The sequence below is a fragment of the Protopterus annectens genome, chromosome 11.part0 (assembly GCF_019279795.1).
Source record: "Protopterus annectens isolate FY-2018-M chromosome 11.part0, PAN1.0, whole genome shotgun sequence".
NCBI classification, from domain to species: domain Eukaryota; kingdom Metazoa; phylum Chordata; order Ceratodontiformes; family Protopteridae; genus Protopterus; species Protopterus annectens.
In genome coordinates, this window is record NC_056745.1 from 1,435,799,312 (window position 1) to 1,435,821,667 (window position 22,356).

Sequence of the window (22,356 nt, forward strand, 5' to 3'; positions counted from 1 at the left end):
GTAACAGACAGCTTCAGCCAAGTTTCTGATAGTCTGCAGGTATGAGGCATTTACAGTGTGGACAAAGATTCAGTCAATACTCCTAGCACTGAAATACAACAGCCTACATTGTTTAGCCTTGGTCTGCAACTTGTCTGAGGGGGAATGCAGTTTGGTGTATAGTTCGTAAGCAGGACAGAATGTGGGTGAATGCTCCCATTTCAAATCACATCTTTTCTTGTGCAATGAAAGGTTCTAAACAGCAATTTAGCATCAGGGCCTAAATCATAAAAAACTATCTGGACCATCTCAAAGCATTGTCTCTTTTCTTGATGTTATACAAGCTACTGAGGGTGATTCCTGCCTGTCATACAGAGTCTCAACAAACCTTATCCTGTCAGATGTACTCAGTGGTGGCTGGTGACTTCAAATCAAAGGGGGGCTGCAGGACACAGCTGAATGGGTGGGGTCAATGGGCAGGGGTGTGGCCAGCTAGAAAGGGGTGGAGCTATGCTCAAAACCACAAAATCAAACTAAATACACTGCCCTGGGTGCCAAACCGTCATTATGAGAGTCCAATAAAGACATAATGAAGTGTAGAAGAATAAAAATATTTCAATGCATTGGCTGCCTGACAGCTTATTTAATAACTAGATGGAAACAAAAAGGTTGTGAGGCATGAAAAAATAAATTACTTTTTTAAATACATTAATGGAATGCCAGTCAAAATCAAGTAGCACTCAATTCAAACCACTTCTTGCACTGCAGTTCTAATTATAATTTATATTCAGCTTTATTAAAGTACCAAGTAACATGCTGAAAGTAGAAATGTCTGATGCCCCCACTTGTAAAAATGTTTCTTATCCAAAAAAAGACCTGCTGCCTGACAACTATCTACTTGTTTCATGGGAAAACATGACCAAAGTAAAAAAAAAAGCAAACAAGAAATAAGCTCAAGATACATTGCTTAAAAGGATTACTGTACAGGTTATGGACCACACGATTGGCATTCTGTTTAGTTTATGGGTAAAGCCTGCAGAGATGACTGGGAGTCTCCAAGTGTAATGAGCTTCTTAAAATAATGTAATCTGTCCTTTATTACAAATACTGTCATATGCATTTCAATACCCAAGGTTTATACATTATCTAGTTAAGTATTCTCTACATGGCAACAACAGAAAGGCTTTCAATGTTGGCAATTCTTTTACAGTATGCTTATTAAAGCTTACTTGCATCTTACGATCTCAGCCAAGCTTACCTGATGGTCATTAAAGTATTGCTACTTAAACACAGAGCAACAGGCACTTTGAGTAATAAGCATAAATCAACAGTACAAAAAATATGACAGAAACCAGACCATTCTGCATAAATCAAGGACAGATGAAAAGCCACTCTAGTACTTGTGTCTACCTTGGATGGGGGGGGGATACTCTGCACATTTACACTGCATAACTACTCCTTGCCTTGCTTTGATACATCCAGAGTCACTACATGGGGGAGTGGGGTGCAAGAAGTATGTCACAATTTGAAATGTCTCTGGCTGACTGTGATGGCCCTGACACATTTGTCATACCTCTCAACCTCAGAGCAAGAAATCTGGACAAAGCCATGCAAAGAAGTGGGGCAAAGTCCCAAAATAAGGACAATTTTAAATATTGCTCTTATAAACTTAGAAAGATAATAGAATAGGTCTTGCATTAGTATGAATTTTCTGAATGGTATGAAATCTGAAACTCAAATGTCTGTCATTATTTTCTAACTTCAGTCTTTAATGATTTGTCACTAATTTGCCAAAAAAACAAAATTTTGCCAAAAAAACAATTTTATAAAAAATGGACCAAAAATGTGATGTAAAAATATAAAATAGCCACACAATACAGCTGGGAACCTGTCAAAGAAGGGACACTTTAATATTAGTACTGCTAACTTGAGCAGCTGACAAAATAAAAGAATCTATATGCATTTCTGAAATAAAAGTAATCTATAACTCTGATTATTACAGTTATTTCTTAATTGTAAACCCTCCATGTTTTCTTCCAAAATTGCTATTTTGTGGAGGGATTATTAGGGGAAGAGCAACATTTTGAGCCAAAATCAGGGACAGTTGAGAGGTTTGGCTATGCCTAATTCTATAAAGCAATTTATTTGCATGTACCTCTCAACCTGTTAATGCAATAAATCTGGACAAGGCCAAATATATTGGGGGAACATATAAACAGTACTAAATATTGCTCTTGTATAAACTGAGACAGTTGATAGAACAACAGGTCTTACTTTAGCATGCATTTTTCTGAAGGTTATGAGTCTGAAACTCAGTGTGTCATTATTTAGTGACTTAATTCCTAAATGATTTGCCAGAAAACCACAAATTTTATGAGGAACAAACCAAAAATAAGAAGCAAAAATCTATTAATTCTTTGAAAATCTGGACAGTTGGGAGGTATAGTTCAGCTGGGGCTGTCTTTAAGTTTGCCGCCCTTCCCCCTCACAAAATCATGGTCAAATGGAGCCTCCCCTGCAGCTATTCCAATGATCCATTACTTGGCTATTTCACTCCATTTACCATAAACACTAATGTGCATACTGATTTACTTCTATGATGATTTGGACTTCATTTGAAAGTTTTATTTTGCATTTTACAGCACAAACACTAAGACATCTGCTAAACAAACTTAGCATTAAAACGTCTCTGCCCTTGAAACTCACATTCATTGAAACAGCATTGAAACCCACATTCAAAGAAAATACATTTTACCAGTGGTAGAACTGCCCAATTCAGAACATGTTTCCAGTAAAAATTGAAACAAAATGCATGCACCCATAAAGACAAAACTGCCCAGTTCAGAACATTTCCATCATAAAAGTCTACTCAAGCTTCTACAGTCCACCATTATCAGTAAACATGCACAATTCTACAGTCCACCATTATCAGTAAATATGCACAATTCTACAGTCCACCATTATCAGTAAATATGCACAATCTCTGAAGAAGTAAAAAAGTCATCTAAATAATTCCACATTAAATAAATCTGCAACTAATGAAGAGGTTGCTGCTAGCAAACACCTTTATATTTAATGGTTTCTTCAAAAAATGAAGTGTCTGATGCCCCTGAGGAATAAATTGCCTATATTACATTAAAAATGATAAGCTAGTAATATTGCAATAGGAAATGGATAGCAAACAGATAACAGGCTCATAGTTAGTATCTTAACTTTTTCAGTATGGCAGCATTCACCCCTTGTGGGGGTAGAACCAACAACCTTCTGCATCAAAAGTACACAACCTGTTGTGCTATTAACAATGCAAGCTGACTTAGCATAAGCAGCACTAAACTTCTCTTCCCCTGCAGCTCTCAGCTCCTTGTAAAATCTACTCAATACTCAACTGCATCTCAACTTCGTAGCACAAGAAATCTGGAAAAAGCCAAATTTATTAGAGGGAGTCAAAAGCCCAAAAACCAGGGACACATTAAACATTGCTTGTATAATCTTGGAAAGTTGCTAGAATAAAATCTGTGTTACCACCATAAATTTTACTGCCAAGGTCCCTGTGCAAAAGAGTCAGAGCAACATACCACTATGCCAAATCAGCTGCTTTGTGAAAGAAAAATGCTGTGTTACCACCATACATTTTACTGCCAAGGTCCCTGTGCAAAACAGTCAGAGCAACATACCACTACACCAAATCAGCTGCTTTGTGAAAGAGCGGAAGACTGAAACTTAAATGGCTATCATTTAATGAATTCAGTTCTCACCATAGCTGTCAACCTCTTAGCACAAAACACCTGGACAAACCCAGTAATGAGAGAATACAGCCCTCAAACATATTCAGTGAATTCAGTTCTTGCCATAGCTGTCAACCTTAGCACAAAAATCCTGGACAAAGCCAATAATGGGGTAATACAGTCCCAAAAATAAGGACAAATTTCAAATATTCATCTTATAAAGTTAGAAATTTGCTAGAATAAAAGGTTGTGTTACTATGTGTTTTCTGAAGAATATGAAGTCTGAAATTCAAATATCTGTCAATTTTACTTCTGACAGAACAAAAACAATTTTCAGCAGAGGCCCAGGGAGAAATACTGCAGACGCATGTCTTTGTAAAATGGCAGGACACCAGAGCGAATCCATACAAACACAGGGATGAGATGCAGACTCCACACAGAAGGCACCCCAGCCAAGAATCAAACCAGAAAACCTATAGCTGTGACAGACACCTGCTCTCACTAGAAACTGTTGCTATGCTGAGAATGAATTATTGATAAGTGAAGTTCAAACTGACAGAGTAAGGTGCTCACTACAGCAGCCCTCATTGTTTCAGGACTATTAGCTTTCTGTGGTCTTGAGGCAGGTTATTGCAACACTTTGGAAGTAAAATTCTGGGTACCTGCAAAGAACAACAAAAAATTAAGTGATTGCATTAGGATTCTTCTGTGCACTTCAAATTACACCCCTCATCTTCGACACACACAAGTGTACACACTGCTGCCTGTATTCTGTCTCGTAAGATGTACCTACTAGCAAAAAATAAAAGCAGCTAAGGAATGTTCCCAGGAAGTATGCAGTACCATTCCAGAAAATCCATTTCAATTATTCACAAAGGAAACACTTTACAGCAAGAAATGCACGACCTCTCACACGGAGTTAACTTCAGACGACCTCTCACACGGAGTTAACTTCAGACGACCTCTCACACAGAGTTAACTTCAGACTTCTCACAAAATTCAGACCATCCTTGATCGGCTATTTCTTTGCATTTTGTCAAAAACATTTCTGCCTTTTTTTACCACTGCCTATATGACATTCTCACATTTTAAATGTGAAGAGAAGTCATTGACCCTACAAATTTCAAATACTCTAATGAAGCTGCTACTACCATAAGGTGACCAGTTTCTATCTGCCCAAGACAGGACAATGCATCATGAACAATACAACAAGCAGCATCAACTATTCTGTACAAGCAGGTACCATGCAAGTAAAAACAAAGGAGGAAACAATTGTCAAAAAAAAGCAAAAGGTCTCCTTACATTCCTCTCCCGCACTACGGTACAGTCTCAGGTTGTCAGGTCTCTGCCCTCTCTTCCCAGAGGCTGTTGCAAATAACATATGGCTGGGGGCTCTAACATATAAGCTACATACAAAGTAAGTAGTTTCTGGATTAATTATGCACACATTCCTGTTTAGGTACCCAGGTGACCCCCCCTCCCCATTAAAGCACTTGCATTGCTTTTACAGGAAAAAATGATGGTAAAAGAAGTCAAACAGCTTACTGAAAATTATAAAGAATGAAAACAGGGCTCATGAGATTCAAACTCTGCACTCGTCACATCTCATCTTCATAAATGCAGAATACTCTGGCCATTCCTTCACTCTGCCTAAAATACATACTTTTAAATGCAAGCCATTTGATTAAAATCTTGTACATCAACAACAACACAAGGTACAAATAAGAACAGAGTGCCACGTATAACAGGAAAATAAACAATAAGACAAAAAGTTCAAACTCTGCTCCATCAGGTTTACACTTAAAGTGGTAGTGCTTCCATTTTTTCAATGTTTTGTCATACTAAAAAAAAACAAACAAAAAAAAAACAAAAGTACAAAGCACAGTGAAAGAATGCCACATCACAGACAGATAAAGCCCTTAGTTCACTTGCAGTCCAGTTGACCTATGATCAAATAGTGACCCAGGTGCTGAAGAAGCCAGCCAGTAAAAGTTGGAAGGATTATTCAATATTAGTTTATCCATCCTGGGTGGAGGGAGGAAGCCTGAACTGTTGAATGACTGACAGCCAGCTGAGGTAGGTGATGATACATGCAACACTGAGACAGCTGAGACATGCACTCCCATCATGCTGTACATGGTTTACCATTAGCCACAGTCTGAAACGTGCATGGAAGCACAAGATAATGGGGCTGCAGTGTTGCAATTTAATGCCCATCAGGCAGCTGCATAAGACAACTAAGGAAAGTGCTAAAACAACTATCCTTGCCTGGATGATAACTTCCACAGCTAACACTTCTCCAGTGGGAACAAAGAAGCCAGTCTGGTAATGGAAGGTACAATGGTCAGAAGGCTCAGGGAAAAAAATTACTAGAATACTGGAATGTCTAAAAAGAGGGTAATCAGAAATCAAGAAAGTGAGATAAAAGCATACACATACATACACACAACACACACACACACACACACACACACACACACACACACACACACACACACACACACACACACACACCCTTTGTCCCTCTCACACACACACACACGCCCTTTTCCCTCTTACCTTCCACAGCGCAATGTAGATCCCATCCCTTCATTCCTACCTTCCATAGTGCGATGTAGATCCCATCCCTTCGTTCCATATTACTATTGCATCCCATAGCTGGCACGTTCGAGCACATCCCCGCGAGATCCCTGACGAGACTCCTGGAGCACATCCACCACGCGAGATCCCCGACGAGACTCCAGCCTGCCAACATTGCAGTCTGGGTCTGATCTGTTCCCAGTGACAGTCTATGCAGTTAAAACTGCATAGACTTCTGGGAGCTCTGTTCTTACATGTTTCCCACTCCGGACTGCTGCTGAGACAGTCTGCGCATGCTCCAGACTGTCTCAGTAGCAGTCCAGACTAGTGCGCATGCGCGAAAGTCCGCGATTTTTTAATTTTTTTTTTATCTTTTCTTTTTCTTTTATTTTCTTTATTTCTTTATTTTACAGCTGAGGGGGCTGCAGTCTGGCAGTCCAATAGCACGGGCAGCCCCTGGATGTACTGCACATTTGCAAGTCAAACGGCATTATAAACTCCATTCACGAGATCTCAAAGTCTTTTGCAACATAGGAAAACACAGTGGAAGGATAGACATGTATCTCCAAGAATACCACTTCTTTGGTATTGTCTTCTGCTCCTCATAAAGCAAAGTACTTCTCTTATACTATTCAACCACAATCTGGATGAATGGATGAGTAACTCTGGCTTAGCATGCTTGCTCCTCATGGATAGGGGTAACATAAGTGCTGTGCTCATCTCTGAGTTACTTATACTGAAAATATAAGGGTAAAACATTCAATGGAATGTATGCCTAGGTTTCTGAAGATCCTCACAGTATGCACCTATGAACCTAAGTTTCATGCCTCCAGAGGTATGTAAGGGAAGTGTGAAGAAGCTGGGTTCCATTCTGGAAAAGGAGGCCTCAGTGTTTGCACTAGTATGTTGCTAGTGACAACATTATAGAATGAAAGGCTCTTATGATATTGCACTCAGCAACTAGTCCCAAAGAAACGGACATTAATGAAAGTTAAAGTTCTGTGCAGATGAATTAATACAGCCTTCTCCATTCAGAGAGGATGAGAGTTGCAGCTTAGGCACATAGTTCTTGACCTCTTAACAATGAGATGTTTACAAGTTTCATGGTACAGAGTAGCTAACCACAGCAGAAAATCAATCTAGCAAGTCGTTAACGTAATAATCTTGTTCATACTCAGCATCATTGCACTGGGAGACAATGACCCCCCCCCTCAGCATTTATACATTTAAAAGCAAACATCCAAATGCAAGAATAAATCAAAGTCACCTGAAAATTCTTATACACAACAACACAGACCACCACTGACAAGGAATCACCAGTGCTCTAAGAACAAAAATGCATTAATTTCAGTAGAAAATGTTGACTTGAGTAAGTCAGGCATGAAAAAAAAAAGAAAAAAGATTGCCTGATGAGGACAGAGTTTCAGAATGTTTTAAAATCTATGCTTAATTCTGCAGGACGTGGATTTGTATCAGCTGTATGTTTCCTTTTACTTTAAAAGTTTAAAAAAAAAAAAAAAAACAGGTCATGCATCAAGGGAAATTACACAAAAATGATAAACGTTATTTCTAATGTCTGTAGCATGACCTTTGCATAGATAACCTACATAGTGAGCTAGGGTATCTATTTGTGGTGTGTATACATTAACATATAGTCATAAACCGACTCTAAAGTAAAGTAATTTTATTAGCTACCTGCTGTATAACAGAATATGTTTATACATAGATAGGTAGGATTTGAGTCAATCCATTGATAGCTATTTCGACAAATGCAAGTAAACTGAGACCATTTTGCCAAAACTACCTTCAGCGAACACTGAAACAATTTATTTATTTATTTTTGCAGGAGAGCCAGACCCCCAGCACCCCTCATGTGTGGGAACACCCCCACCTCCCGGATTTACATATACTAACTCTGAGGTTGAACAACAGTGGAGAATGGCAATCTCCACTTTCATCAATTGTGGTTTTGGTAACCTAGCATCGGTTTCTTGCATTTACTGAAATCATCTTCAGCAGACTAACATGCTATCACATAGGTGTGGGACAGGGTGATCAGTCCACTAGACTAATTAGGCTCAGTTTTCATGTCATATTTCATTGATAAGGTGAATATTTTCCAAAAGAGAGAGACTTAATTTAGCTCATGGACACATTTTGTATTGGTTTCTTATTTACTGCTACAAAATGCTACTTTATGTAAGTGTAAGTTATATGGATTTCAAGCCTGCAGTGGTAACCATAAATGTATGTAAATGTATGTATTTATATGCTGCTAGATGTTATGAGATCTAAATTCAGTCAGAGCTAGGGAGAGTTATACATGTCTATATAGCTGGCAGAATACTAAACGACTGAAATATCTGGGAGTTTTCTTAATGAAAAGCAGTTACACTATTTTAAGTTATACTGTATAGCATGTATTATATAGTTCAATGCTTTGCACATTCAAATATGGTCCTATGAAGTTAATCAAAGTTTAAGACACAGGTGAATAGAGTAAATATAACAAAGATGCCATTTGAGTTGTAAACATCAACAGTTGAGACAAATACATAACCTGGCTAGCAGGTGTAGTCACTAAAGCTAGGATCGATAAATTTCTTGCATAAATGTTAATGTTATATATTTTTTAGCTAACTGCTTGCTATAAAGTGATTTTTACATACTATGATGCTAACAATATGTTGTTTAATTATATTTCCTCACACAAGGTAACTGAATTTCTTGTTTGGGAGGGGATATTTTTATTTTAAATAAAATGCAGACTGCTTTGCTGTCTTCATTAAATAACTACAGATTAAGCTATAGTCAAAATTGTCCACATCTGTGTAATCCTAATGTCTTCTTTAATAAATATTAACTTACTATTGTGTAAAACTATCCGAAAAATAATTTTAAATTCAGTTGAATGTTTAAACTACTCAAGACTCAGACCTTTTGTTAAAATGTTGCCCTGGGATTCAACAACATTGTTGTGTCATGTTAGGGAATTGTGCATGATATGCAGCCAGACACAAGCTGTGTGCAATTCACAGATACAGTGGTGGTGAGCTGGGGAGGTCAAGCAGCATAGCTAGCTACTCAGAGTATTTGCAAATATCACCGTACTGTTTTAATGATTAAGCAACATTGTTAAAATGAGAGTCTCCTTTCATGCAAATAAAGGAAAACAAGCTGCTGGAGTGATTCAGAAACACATTAAGTTCATGATATGAAGTACTGCTAGTGAGCTTGACATAGTGAAATCCCATTCTTAATACTCAGTAATAGCAGGACTATGTTAAGGGAAGCCACAGCCTTAGCCAATTTTAATATACAATAGGTGATTATCGCCACTAGCGGCCATGGTAGTGCACAACATTGCTCCCGGAGGCATCACATCATTCAACCTCCCTTAACATTTTATGGTCTTGATGAGATTAACATTGTATACCAGCACCATGTGGAGAGAGAGACACCATACTTGACCTGGTTATTTGCAGGCCAATGGGAGTCATGGATTATCTACCCCATTGGATACTAAGGTATGAATGGCTTTACAAATACTAAAAAACAGAAGTAATCCAGATAGCTTGAGTTAGGTCTGGCATTCTACCTGTGACTCAGAGGATGTCAGGACTAATAAGAAACAGAGTACACATGATTAGTCTAGATAAAATCACTTTACAAGCAGATCTTGGAGACTCGCTCTCTAATACTCTCCCTGTGGGAAGAATAAAGACACCTTGTTGAAGTTTTAAGTAGTTTATTCAGTTAAGTAGGTAGATGGACAAGAGTTCTTACATTAGAGGTGGGGAATCAGTGATTGACTTAAAAATAAATCATGGGCAGAAAGGATCCCCTAGCCAAGTAGTAGCCTAGGTGGTCGACTAATTTGCCTGAGCATAAGCTTGGTTACATTTGTCTGGTCTTCTTATAGGTGTGGTCCTTGCCACTGATAGCATATGGTCCTTGCCCCTGATAGCATGTTGTCCTTGCCAGTGATAGAATTAATATCTAATACTACATCCTGCCAAGTGTGGTCACGATAAATGCAGCCGAACAACCATTAGCCATGGAGGATGGAGGGCCTGCAACAAGACGACATTCTCCACATGGGAGAACTTGCTTTTCTATGTCTTCCTTTTGCAGACATGATAAGGTATGGAGAAAGAATACATCATGTGAGGATGCCACTAAAGAATGCTTGGCAAATGAGACTATTTGCAGTGTACCACCTAGACTATGTCTTGGTTGTGCTAGTAAGTACACTCAACAGTTTGCTACACTTCAATATCCTAACTATATGGCACAAATACAGGCCACAAGTCCCCCCAGTGGCTCCACCACCTCACAATATCTCACAGACAGCTTCCCCACAATTATACAGTGCAGCACTGACAGCTGCACAAGTAACCTTCAATCGTATACCCCCTCACTTCCCATCTAAAGTGTCACAGCTACACAGTCACAAAATGGCTGTCACTTTAAGCTGTAACAGTAAGCTGCCTGCCAGAAGGAACCATGGCCTGACATGCTATGAATCCTAACCTGTATAATGTCAGGTGTCTCCATAGCACTCAAGTTAGTATAAAGCATTCCAGCGTACAAGGATACAAAATAGATCAGGAGCATTGTTACCAGATGACCACAGTGGTTAGGCATTTCTGTTCTATATGTACAGCAGTGCTCTGTATGCTGGGGGGCTGTCAGAATACAGTAGCAGACTCCCCCCCCCCCATTTATAGGCACGTTATGGTTATACACACACATTATGATTATGATTATTATTATTATTATTATTATTCTTATTATTATTATTATTATTATTATCCTACTTGTGCTGGCTTGAAATATTTCAATGCTGCCTTACAGCATTCTTATGGGGTGCACTTCCCCTAACCTTTCTTGTTAGTTGTACAAAACCTTGCTTTACCTAAGTAATTTATCCATGTTACAAAATATGCATCAACTAAATACATATTTGCACTAGGATACTGGATTTAAGCACTATAGCATAACAAATGTAAGAAAAATGTAGAATCTACATTCAAAAGTATTATCACTATGTTTATCTCTCTCTCTCTCATTGTAGGTAAAGATGGTGGGAAATCAGTACTATCATCCTTCAACTTAACATGAATGTCTCAGGAACTGCTGGCATTTATATCATGCAGATTTGGGCCTTTAAGCATGAGTGGTGGATGGTATAATGGTTAAGGTGTTTGACTCACAAGCACAAGCTACAGTGTTTGATTCTCAGTTTGTGAAGGAATGTGGTTAGGCTTAGAAATGCAGTTAACCTAATAATCATAAATGAAACCATCAAGTTAAGGGGAAATAAACATTTTAGAGAGGGCAGGGATGGCCTAATGGTTAAGGCCTTTATCTCATAAATGTAATGTACAGGGCTTCATTTTGACCTCTGGTTATTGGCTAGGCTAATAATAATCTGCAGACTGATAGCCTAGTATTTGCCTATGAACCTGTGGTTATGCAAATCAGGACCGAGCTCATGAACATTTCCCGAATCACTCATTCTATGCATCACAGTTGGAGACATACGCCTCAACCTCTAAATGCAAAAAATCTGGACAAAGCCTAAAGTAATGAGGGGAACAAAGACCCCAAAAAAGGACAGATTTTAAATATTGCTCTTATAAACTTAGAAGGTTGCTAGAATACTTGGATTTGTGCTATGATGCATTTTCTGAAGTATGAAACAAGTGTGAAACTCAAATGTATGTCGTTATTTAGTGACTTCATTACTCAGTAATTAGCCAGAAAACCACAAATTTTATGAGAAACAGACCAACAATATGAGGCAAAAATCTGGACATTCTGTGAAAATCTGGGCAGTTGAGAGGAATGGGAGGTAGCCTCTTGGGTACAGGCTTGCACTGTGTCATTCACCTGCATGAACACATGTGTACTGCATGTTGAGCATGCATGAGCAGGTTAATGTCAGAAGGAGGGTGGTTTCATTTTATTTTTTAAGCCTATGGACTATGAAGACAATAAACAGTAATGCAGGTTGAACAGTTTAACAGTGTAGAACACAGTGCAACATTTTCTTCCATCACTCACACCTTTCATCCCCCTATATCACATTGTCATAATGGCACAAGCCATGTAACACTCTGCCAAAATCCATCCTGTTCTGTGAACATGAAATGGGTGTGACTACGAGATACCAGCCATAATTCTGTGGTTTGAGATCTGCACAATGACCATGGCTTCTAATGGAAGGGCTGCTTGCAGGGTGCCCCACTGGTGTTCTAAGGAGTACAAGATTTTTCCTTTTTTTGCTACACAGAGACCTCCAGGAGTCCCTGCTGTGGGAATCCTATGAGAGTCCCTACCATAAGATAGATACTGGCACAGTTTCACAAGGGATATTACTGATGCCAGAGGCATACCTCTCTCTGGTGAGCAGTGCAAGCAATACTAATGTGACCTAATTGTCATCCAGACCCTCTTAGCTGGCAGGAAGAAGAGCACCTTTGAGGTGTTACAAGCATGACTTCTTATTCATTATATATTTTTATATCCAAGCAGTTTAACTGTACATTAATTACTTCTCTCTTTTATCCACAACTCAGGATGCTTTTGCTGAGAATACTGTCCTTTATCAGAGGACACTGGCGTGCCTTTGCAGTTGCAGGTATGAGCACACCTGGCACTTTTACCATATCATTGTAAAAGTGTACTTATTTACTTTGTAATAATATCTCTGCAATGTGTTAAATTATTATAACTATACCAATTTATTAGAAAGTTTACTTATAGGAAAAGTTTCATGATGTACTTTATTAATATCCAGTAATTTTTCTTAGTCAGTGTTTGACAGTTTATGTAGCCAGATTATATGTTTACCTGTCACCAGCTGGGTTTTATTCAAAAGGCAGGTATACTATACAGTGCTTGGTAAAGGGCAGTGGGCCATATACCCAGATAATGACATATGTTTTACTAATTCATAGGTATATTGATTCCCTACTCCAATCTTAGCTGTCTTCGCTCCTCAAATAGATTTCTGGTTCAAACCATCAAAGCTAACAACTTGGGTGGTGAAGCTCTCTTTGCTAATTCCATAGGGAAGGTTTGGAATTCCCTCCCTAATAACCTAAGACTTTCCACCTCCCTTTGTCAATTTAAAAATAATCTTAAACAATTTTTTAAGTCTCATTGGCTTTGCCCATGTATCAACCCTGATTAACTCTCCTTGACACATACTATACCCACTCCCCTGTACCTACTAGATGCTACTCTTCCTTTTCAAAGCTTCAAATAATTATCAACCAACGTCCTTAGCATTCTACCTCCTCTGGTTTCTATAGAAATCTAGCTCCTCCTTGCTTGACTGCATACTATAACAGTAAGGATCCTGTAACAACTTATAGATATATTCTTGCATTTAGAGTTGTATTTAAATCACACTGCTGACAAATGTATCTAAACCAAAAAAAAATATTGTTCCTGTACCTGTGTATTTATCTGTATGTAATTAATGTTGTATTTTTTTGTTTCTCTGTGGAGCTTTTCTCCCCGGGCCTCCGCTGAAAATGGACATGCATCCAGTCGGACTATCCCGGTCAACAAATGTAAAATAAAAATAAATAAATAAATATTATATGGGGTACGCCAAGCAGCGACAGGTAGTTTAGTTATTACATCCTTCAATATTGCATTTGGTCAGTGCAGTTAATAGTACACTACAGCATATATCACTGTACTTCCATTAGTGAACATGCCTCTCATCTAGGTTTTTTAAGTTACTTTGATGCAGTAGTTACTGCAGAATATTGATACATTTATATGGTAATAATTTTGCATTCCATGTGAGGTCTCCATTTTTCTCCTCTTGTCTTTGTCACTGTCCTTTCTTTATTTATTTTAAGCTGCTTATATTAGTTCTCCCCATTTATTTTGTACATCTGTACAGTAGCTCCCTAGGCAGTGTTGGTGGCTCTGTCATGTTCTACCAGCCCCTACAAAGAGATACCCCCTTGAACATCAAAAACTGAACCAGCTAGGCTCCCCATTGCTTTCCCTGGGAAAGGCTGATGGGCCTCCTCCCTTACCCTTGTTGGGTCTTCACTAGACAGACGTTCTGTTTTTCTCAGTGGTGACTATGCCAGGAGTGACAGATATGTCACCCATAGGCAGCTGGCGTGAATGGTGAGGAAACTGGTGGACCAGTACATTAAAGTCCATATCAGCTACCTGGAAACTCTCCTCTTGCAATTTGCAGAGTTGTGTCCCAACCCACCACTGGTAGTGCCATCTGAGCCAGGACCCAATGCTGAGGGAGCCCAAGAGGGTTTCTGTAACAGGGCCAGGGCAGTACAAGAGACCATAGCCATACTATCCCTCATCATGGTGTTTCCCTCACTTATGTGTCCTTGCCTCCCTGACCTGTTCTCCAGTTCTCTCCATCACCATTAACTTCTCTTTGTCTACTGCCCAAAACACCACTGTTAACCCTCTTCTTCAGTGTGCATAACTTTCTTAAGAAGTATATCTAGCAGGAATCGGACCAGAGTTCCGCTGTGGCGACTCCTAACCGGGATAAGCCGAAAGACGCAACATATCTAGCAGGAATGAAACTATTCTACTCTCAGTTTATATGGCAGTAACTGGACCCATTACTGAATCTAGTGCATTGGCCTGTGACTACATCCATTCTCAATTTAAAGACACTGTAGAAGGCAAATTGCTAAGAAAAGGCTGGCCAGGCTGTTCCTCTACTCAGTTACTTACAGACTAGTAAGAAGAGACCTATTACTAATGTATGAATACACAAATAATACTGATAAAGTGTCATTATTAGGGATTGTATTTAGGTTGCATTTTCTGGGAATTAGAAACAACTGTTTGTTAATAACCCTGTTTATAACACTACACTAAGGGAAAATTGTTTCATAGAAGAATTGGTGAACTTTGGAATAGTTTACCACTGGACATTACAAAGGCTAAAAGTCTTGAGATGTTTAAGTTTGCAAGGGATAAATGGTTTAACAAGGGTATATAAAATTGCTATCTAACTCATAACAAATTCATGTTAGGAGGCCCATAATATAGCAATAACCCACGCCTGGGTGTGGGTAATGCTAAATTTACCCACGGTTGGCATGGTTTGGTCCCGAGCGCCAGGGACCAAACAAAGCCAACCGTGGGTAAATTTAGCATTACCCACACCCAGAAGTGGGTTATTGCTATTATACCATGACATTATTTAAGAAAAGAAACTATTACTTTTCTTAAATAATGGCATAGTATAATGCCTGTTTGCTGCCCTTCCGCAGATGTCTGGCATCCGCGGCAGTTCTGATGTACTGCGCTGCGCAGTACATCAGAGTTGAGCAAAAGCAACGGAGAAAGCAAGATCTCCGTTGCTTTTTTAGTGTTTCGCTATGTTAAATGAGTTTAACATAGCGAGACAGTTTTAAAATAAGCAACGGAGATGTCCGTTGCTTATTTTAAAACTGTCTCGCTATGTTAAACTCATTTAACATAGCTTAAACATAAAAGCAACGGAGATCTTGCTTTCTCCGTTGCTTTAACATTCTCGCTATGTTAAATGGGTTTAACATGAGACAGCTTTGAAATAAGCAACGGAGATCTCCGTTGCTTATTTTAAAGCTGTCTCGCTATGTTAAACCCATTTAACATAGCGAGACAGTGTTTTAAAAAAACGAGTTATACTAATGGAAAAAAGTCCGGGCGACCGGACCTTTTTCCATTAGTATAACTCGATTTACAATGGGCACGCTGGCCAATCAGCGTGCACGTTTTGGGGGGCTCATGGTATAATTTGAAATAATGAACAATGAATATTGAACCTTCCCTGTCAGTTTTGTCTGTGTTATGTTGTAGTACATTTGTCTTTGCAGCCTACCTTCATCTTCTTAGCATGCATTTACTTTTTGTAACATCATACCTTTTTCTATTGGAAAAACATTGGCATTTACCACACAGAAAAAATATATATCTTTACAGATTTCTCACTACTTGCTTTCAGCTTTTTCCTGCTGTCCTATGCCTCAGTTTCCACACCATCATCTGGTCAGAAAATAAATGTAAACCATGCAGTAGGTACTTTAAGGCTGACAGCTACTTTTATTTTCCTGTTTTGCGTGTGACAATACATTCAGAAGTTGTACTTATCACATTACAGTTACACTGTGGCTATCTTTCCCTTTCCATAGGTCCTGCAATGGTTGTGGGCGGGATTGTTAACTAGCACATTTAGTTCAGCTCTGAGTTTTCACACTGTTGATTATTAATGGGCTCTGAGACAGTTTGTACCCTACAGGCAATCAGTGGCAAGCATTAGACAGGAAAATTACTGCCTGCATTTTCAGGATGTTACACTTAAGATCAAAATGTTTTAAAAGTTGTGTTTAAACTGTGGACAATGATGGAGTATGCAGAAAGTCCTATTTTTTTTTTTTAGTTTTCCTTTTCTTCTGAATCCAAATGGCATTCCAATCGAGTGCACATCCCATTTTATTGAACTCCTGCCCAACCTATGTCCCCCCACCCTCCTACTACTTGTGGACACCTTCCTGTAGTGCCTGTAGCACAGCAGGGACCAATACTATGGCAAAGAAATGGATATTGTGAATAAAAAGTTTTATTGAACTACTGCCTGACCTACATCCTCCCACCCTCCTACTACTTGCGGACACCTTGCTGTAGTGACTGTAGCACAGCAGGGACCAATACTATGCCAAAGAAATGGATATTGTGAATAAAAAGTATATGTGCCTTCTCTACTATAGTTTTACAGTGCAGGGCCATGAGCACCCAATCGAGCAAACGCTAGGTCATTTCCTGTTCTTTATTCCTCCCACTCACTCTCCCACTGCTAGAGTCTCACCTGCCCATTGTCTGAACTGTAGTGTTAACTCAGTCAAACCCTTCTAAAGCTAACAAAAGCTGACTTTAAACTGAATTTAAACAAAAATCACCCTACAATACCATAACCTAATCAGTATTATACAGCTCTATTATACCTACCTTAGTGTCTGTTTGCTTGGGTTTAAACAGCCAATTAACAATCTGAGAATGTCCTAGCCTCTTCCCAACCAAGCTTACGCATACCCCCTCAAGGTGCCATTTTTTTAGTTTTCCTTTTCTTCTGAATCCAAATGGCGTTCCGATCAAGTGCACATCCCATGTGAGTAAATTCTACCAAATTTTTGTACTTGTTATCCAGAAACAAACTTATAAGAAGTGTAACTAACTAAGTGTACACAGAAATGCTCTGAATTGCCTAATGTAGTATTGACTGCTACAACTTTCCTGTTTGCATAATGCTGATATCACAAAGTTAATTGTCTTTAATTCACAGAAATTTAGTATTTATTAATATGGACAGTATTCTTATTAATCGGGCATATGCTACTAGTATTTTTTACACCTAAATGTATAGTTCTGTTGTAGTCACTAAGCTGATATAGTTAAATGATTAATGTTATCCACAGCAAGATTTGTAGTGTTCACTAACACACTTCTGAATGCATGCTTGTGCTGTTAACTGCAGCGTTAGCTATTATGTCTATGTTACTGTTATAGCTGTACTATCCTGAGCTGCCATATCTCTTCTCCTAACCTTGTACCCCTAATTCTTCTTTAATTTGTTTTTATTTAACAGTTTATTGAACTACTGCCTGACCTATGCCTCCCCCACCCTCCTACTACTTGCAGACACTGCCCTGTAGTGCCTGTAGCACAGCAGGGACAAATACTATTGCAAAGAAATGGGATATTGTGAATAAAAAGTGCATGTGCCTTCGCAACTATAGTTTTGCAGTACAGAGCCATGAGCGCTCAATCAGGCAAACTCTAGGTCTTTTAGTGTTCTTGATTCCTCTCACCCACTGTCCCACTGCTAGACTCTCACCTGCCCATTATCTGAACTGCAGTGTCAACTCAGTCAAACCCTTCTAAAGCTAACAAAAACTGACTAAGCTGAATTTAAACAAAAATCACCCTACAATACCATAACCTAAGCAATACTATACAGCTCTATTATACCTACCTTAGTGTCTGTTTCCTTGGGGTTTAGGACCTGCTATGCACACCTATGCTTTGCACGGGCTCTTTACGCATCCCAATCCTGCCCCCAAATCTCACCCACCCCTACTACATCTACATTTATCCTAACCATAACCACTCCTACTACTTTTCTCACCAACCAGAGCTATTCTGACCCTTCTCTCCACCCCCCAACTAGAACCCTCCCTTACTCCACCACACTTCTAGCACAGCACAACCATGCTTCTGCTTAACATACTTACTTTTCTTACCTGCATTTTTCTCACTCACTTAACATCATACCACAACTCCATAATTAACTCTCCCAACCAATTTCACTGTACCCTCACAACTTCCTCCTTCCACACCCACTCCATAACTACACTTCCTCAACCACCAAAAAACACATCCCAACAGTCCTACTCAAATACCAAATACCATTCAACTTTAAGCAAAAGATACCCCTAAAATATGACAAACATTTAGCTATTTATACTAAACTTAAACTTGCCTCCCTCTCCAAACTAACCCAAAGTGGGACATCCACCCCAATCCTGCCCCCACCTCCTCTAACTCCACCACTAACCTCCTTCAAAATACACATCTCTCTCTAATCACATACCAACAAAAAAATCTGATCTTTTCATCCTGTGCCTAAACATAAGAAGTGTATGTAACAAAATCCAAGATCTGCATGCCACCATAAAAACAAACTCCCCTGACATCCTCCTCCTAACAGAAACCTGGCTCAAACCCCACATCAAAAGTGAGGCAATTTTTCCCCCTGGCTAGAACATCCTCCGCTCTGATAGACTATCTAAGAAAGGTGGTGATGTAGCTATCATGTTTAAACACCACCTTAACATTCAAACTATTAACAATTCTGCCCCGTAATCAGAAATGAAGAAATCTTATACACCAGCCTCAAACTAAACCAACAAAATCATAAACATTATTGGCTGCTACCTCCCCCCAGGCTGTAATATCCCTATACTAGAAACCCCCCAAAATTGGGACAATCTTTCCCTTCTCCAAGAAACCATCACCCTCGGAGACTTTAACACTAACTGGATATCCTGTAATAATGTCCACCCAACCATTCACACAAATCTACATAGTTTTTCGCATCTAATCCAGTCACCCACCCATACAAACAAAAACCCCAATGACCACACTATCCTTGATTAGATACTGGTCAACAAAGATCCTCAATCCTACACAGCAGGCTGTCTACCTGACACCATTAGTGACCATACCCCCATTTTCCTCCTAAAACACCATATAAAAAATGACAATCATATCATACATAGACAAACCCACAATACTACAAACTTCAATCCCCACTCCTTCAACTCATCCCTCAAAAACTGTAACTGGGCACCACTAAAACACGTCAACCTAGATGAAGCCATCCACTTCTTCAATTCCACCTTCCTCGACATCCTAAACATTCATTTCCCCCTAGGATATGCCAGAGTAAAGACCAATAGCTTCATCTATTTACAAAAAATACCTGGCAACTTATAAAAATCCAGAACAAAGCATGAGAACAATGGTGCCAAATCAAAACACCCACCGCTAGACAAACCTTCCTTCTACTGCATAATAAGGTAAAAAGCAAACAAAAACAGATAAAGCCCTTTACTATCAGTCCACCCTAAACTCCTCCCATCACAATCCCAAACACTTCTGGCCCACAATAAACTCCGTACACCACCCTGGTAAGCTAGGCACCCCCCACCTATCATCCCCTCCTTCTATAGCAGTATAGCGGACTCCTTCAACACACACTTCACTGAAACCATTCTATCTCTAGCCAAACAACAACTCACCCCCCCAGCCCCCACCCCCTCCTTCACCTTCTCTGCAGTAACCACTTCCCATATAAAAAAAACTTCTGAAAAACTAAAGCCCACTAAGCTCGCTGCTGACAACCTACCGACCTAAAAACAGCAGCAGACACCTTAGCCTATCCAATTTGTATATTAATTGACCGCTCCATATCAGAAAGCTATGTGCCTACTCTGTGGAAGATCTCACACATTATTCCCCTACACAAAAGGGGCTCCCCACTGACCTTTCCAACTACCACCAGATCGCCATCCTCTCCCACTCTTCAAGATTCTTGAGAAATGTATAAACTCTCAGGTACTAAACTATCTATTAACAAACAATCTCCTCTCCAAAACCCAGCATGGCTTCAGGCCATTCCACAGCACCACCACCGTCCTGCTTTCCTTCGCTGACACAACCCTGCACCATGGAAACAATGGCCTATACTCCTCTGCTATATTTCTGGACCTATAAAAAGCTTTTGATACAGTATCTCACAATATTCTTCTCTCTGTCCTCACTAATCTCTCCTTTTCCCACTCTGTCATCAACTGGTTCCACAGTTAATTTCCCAGGCCAACAGCAATCTGTGATTTGGCATGATCGGCTCTTTCCTCAACTTTCTCTCTCTTTCTCTCTCTCTGGGTCCCTGAGGGCCCTATCCTTGGCCCACTGCTATTCTCTCTGTTCATCAACAGCCTTCATACCTCCACCAAACAAGCCACTCTCCTACAATACACAGATGACTCCACTCTCATCTGCTCTGCACTCACTTTATCAGAAATCCAAAGTGTCACACAAGAATCTTTCACATCTGTAGAAACCTGGCTTTCCAATGCCCAACTTCTGCTCAATCCAAACAAAACCAAACTCCTTATCTTTCAACCCTCTAAAAATATACAATCCTCCATCCTCATCAACATTCATGGCAAGAACAAACCATCATCTCCCCATCTGACCACACCAAACTTCTAGGTGTGGAAATTGACAACAAACTCAAATTCAACCTCCACATATCTCTCACCATAGAAAGTTCATAAAAAACTCAGGGAGATTTATAGAAACAAACAATAGTGAACTAGCACTGCTAGTACTGCTATTGCCAACTCCCAGCTAATCTACACCTTACTCTAGGCCTCTGCTATACTCACCAACCTTAGACAGTCTGACCTAAATGGGCTTGAAACCTGTTACAATAAAACTGCAAAATTTGCAATGGGCACATTCTACCATAGCCACCACTTTAACACACTTAGGGAACTTGACTGGCTTGAATTCCCACAACTTCTTCATCTGAATCTACTCTCATTTGCCCACAAACTAATAAACCACCCCCATAAGATCCATCACCTCAAAACTTACTACAACCCTATACTTTGTCTAGACCCCTAAGATCCAACTGCAGAAATCTACTTCTTAACACTAAACCCAAAAACTCAGCAGGTGAAGCCCAATTCTCCTATGCTACTTCCAAACTATGGAATAACCTCTCCCCCTCAATAACCAAATTACCTTCCAGCAGTCTATTCAAAACCTCTCTCAAGTCTCACCTAAAAATGCACTGGCTTTGCCTTTGCCTAAACCCTGACTAACATACCTCCCAAACACTTAGTACGGCACTATCCCTCTTCTTATTCTATTATCAGCTTAAGCCTTAAGTATTATTACATTGTCTACTTTTCTGTTCTTACTACTGTACTGTGTACTCTGAACATGTTTTTATTGACAGATCATCTACTATTGTAACATTTATATTGTAAAATTCCTCTATTGTACATTTTTCTTAATTTCTACTTGTTGGAGCTTTTCTCCCCGGGCCTCCACTGAAAAAGGACCTGTGTCCAGTCAGAATTTCCCGATAAACAAATATAATAAATAAAACGAATCATGGCAATCATGTTCTGCTACTCAAATAGATGAAATCATTCTTTTAGCCAAATGCTTTATTTTAAAACAAAGCAGATGCATTTAATTTCTCTGATACAAACAATCTATTCAAATAATAAAAGGCATTCTAGTTATGATGGAAAACCAGTTTATAAAAATAAAGCTAAAATCAACAACAATTGCATGTTAAAGTATTATACAATATTTTGTAAGTTTCAAATTCTGTTAGCTGTCACTTAAGTTCATGATTGTCCATCATAGAAAAAATATGAGAGCTTTAAATAAAATGTTATCATATAAACTGATACCAAAAAAGTACTATCAA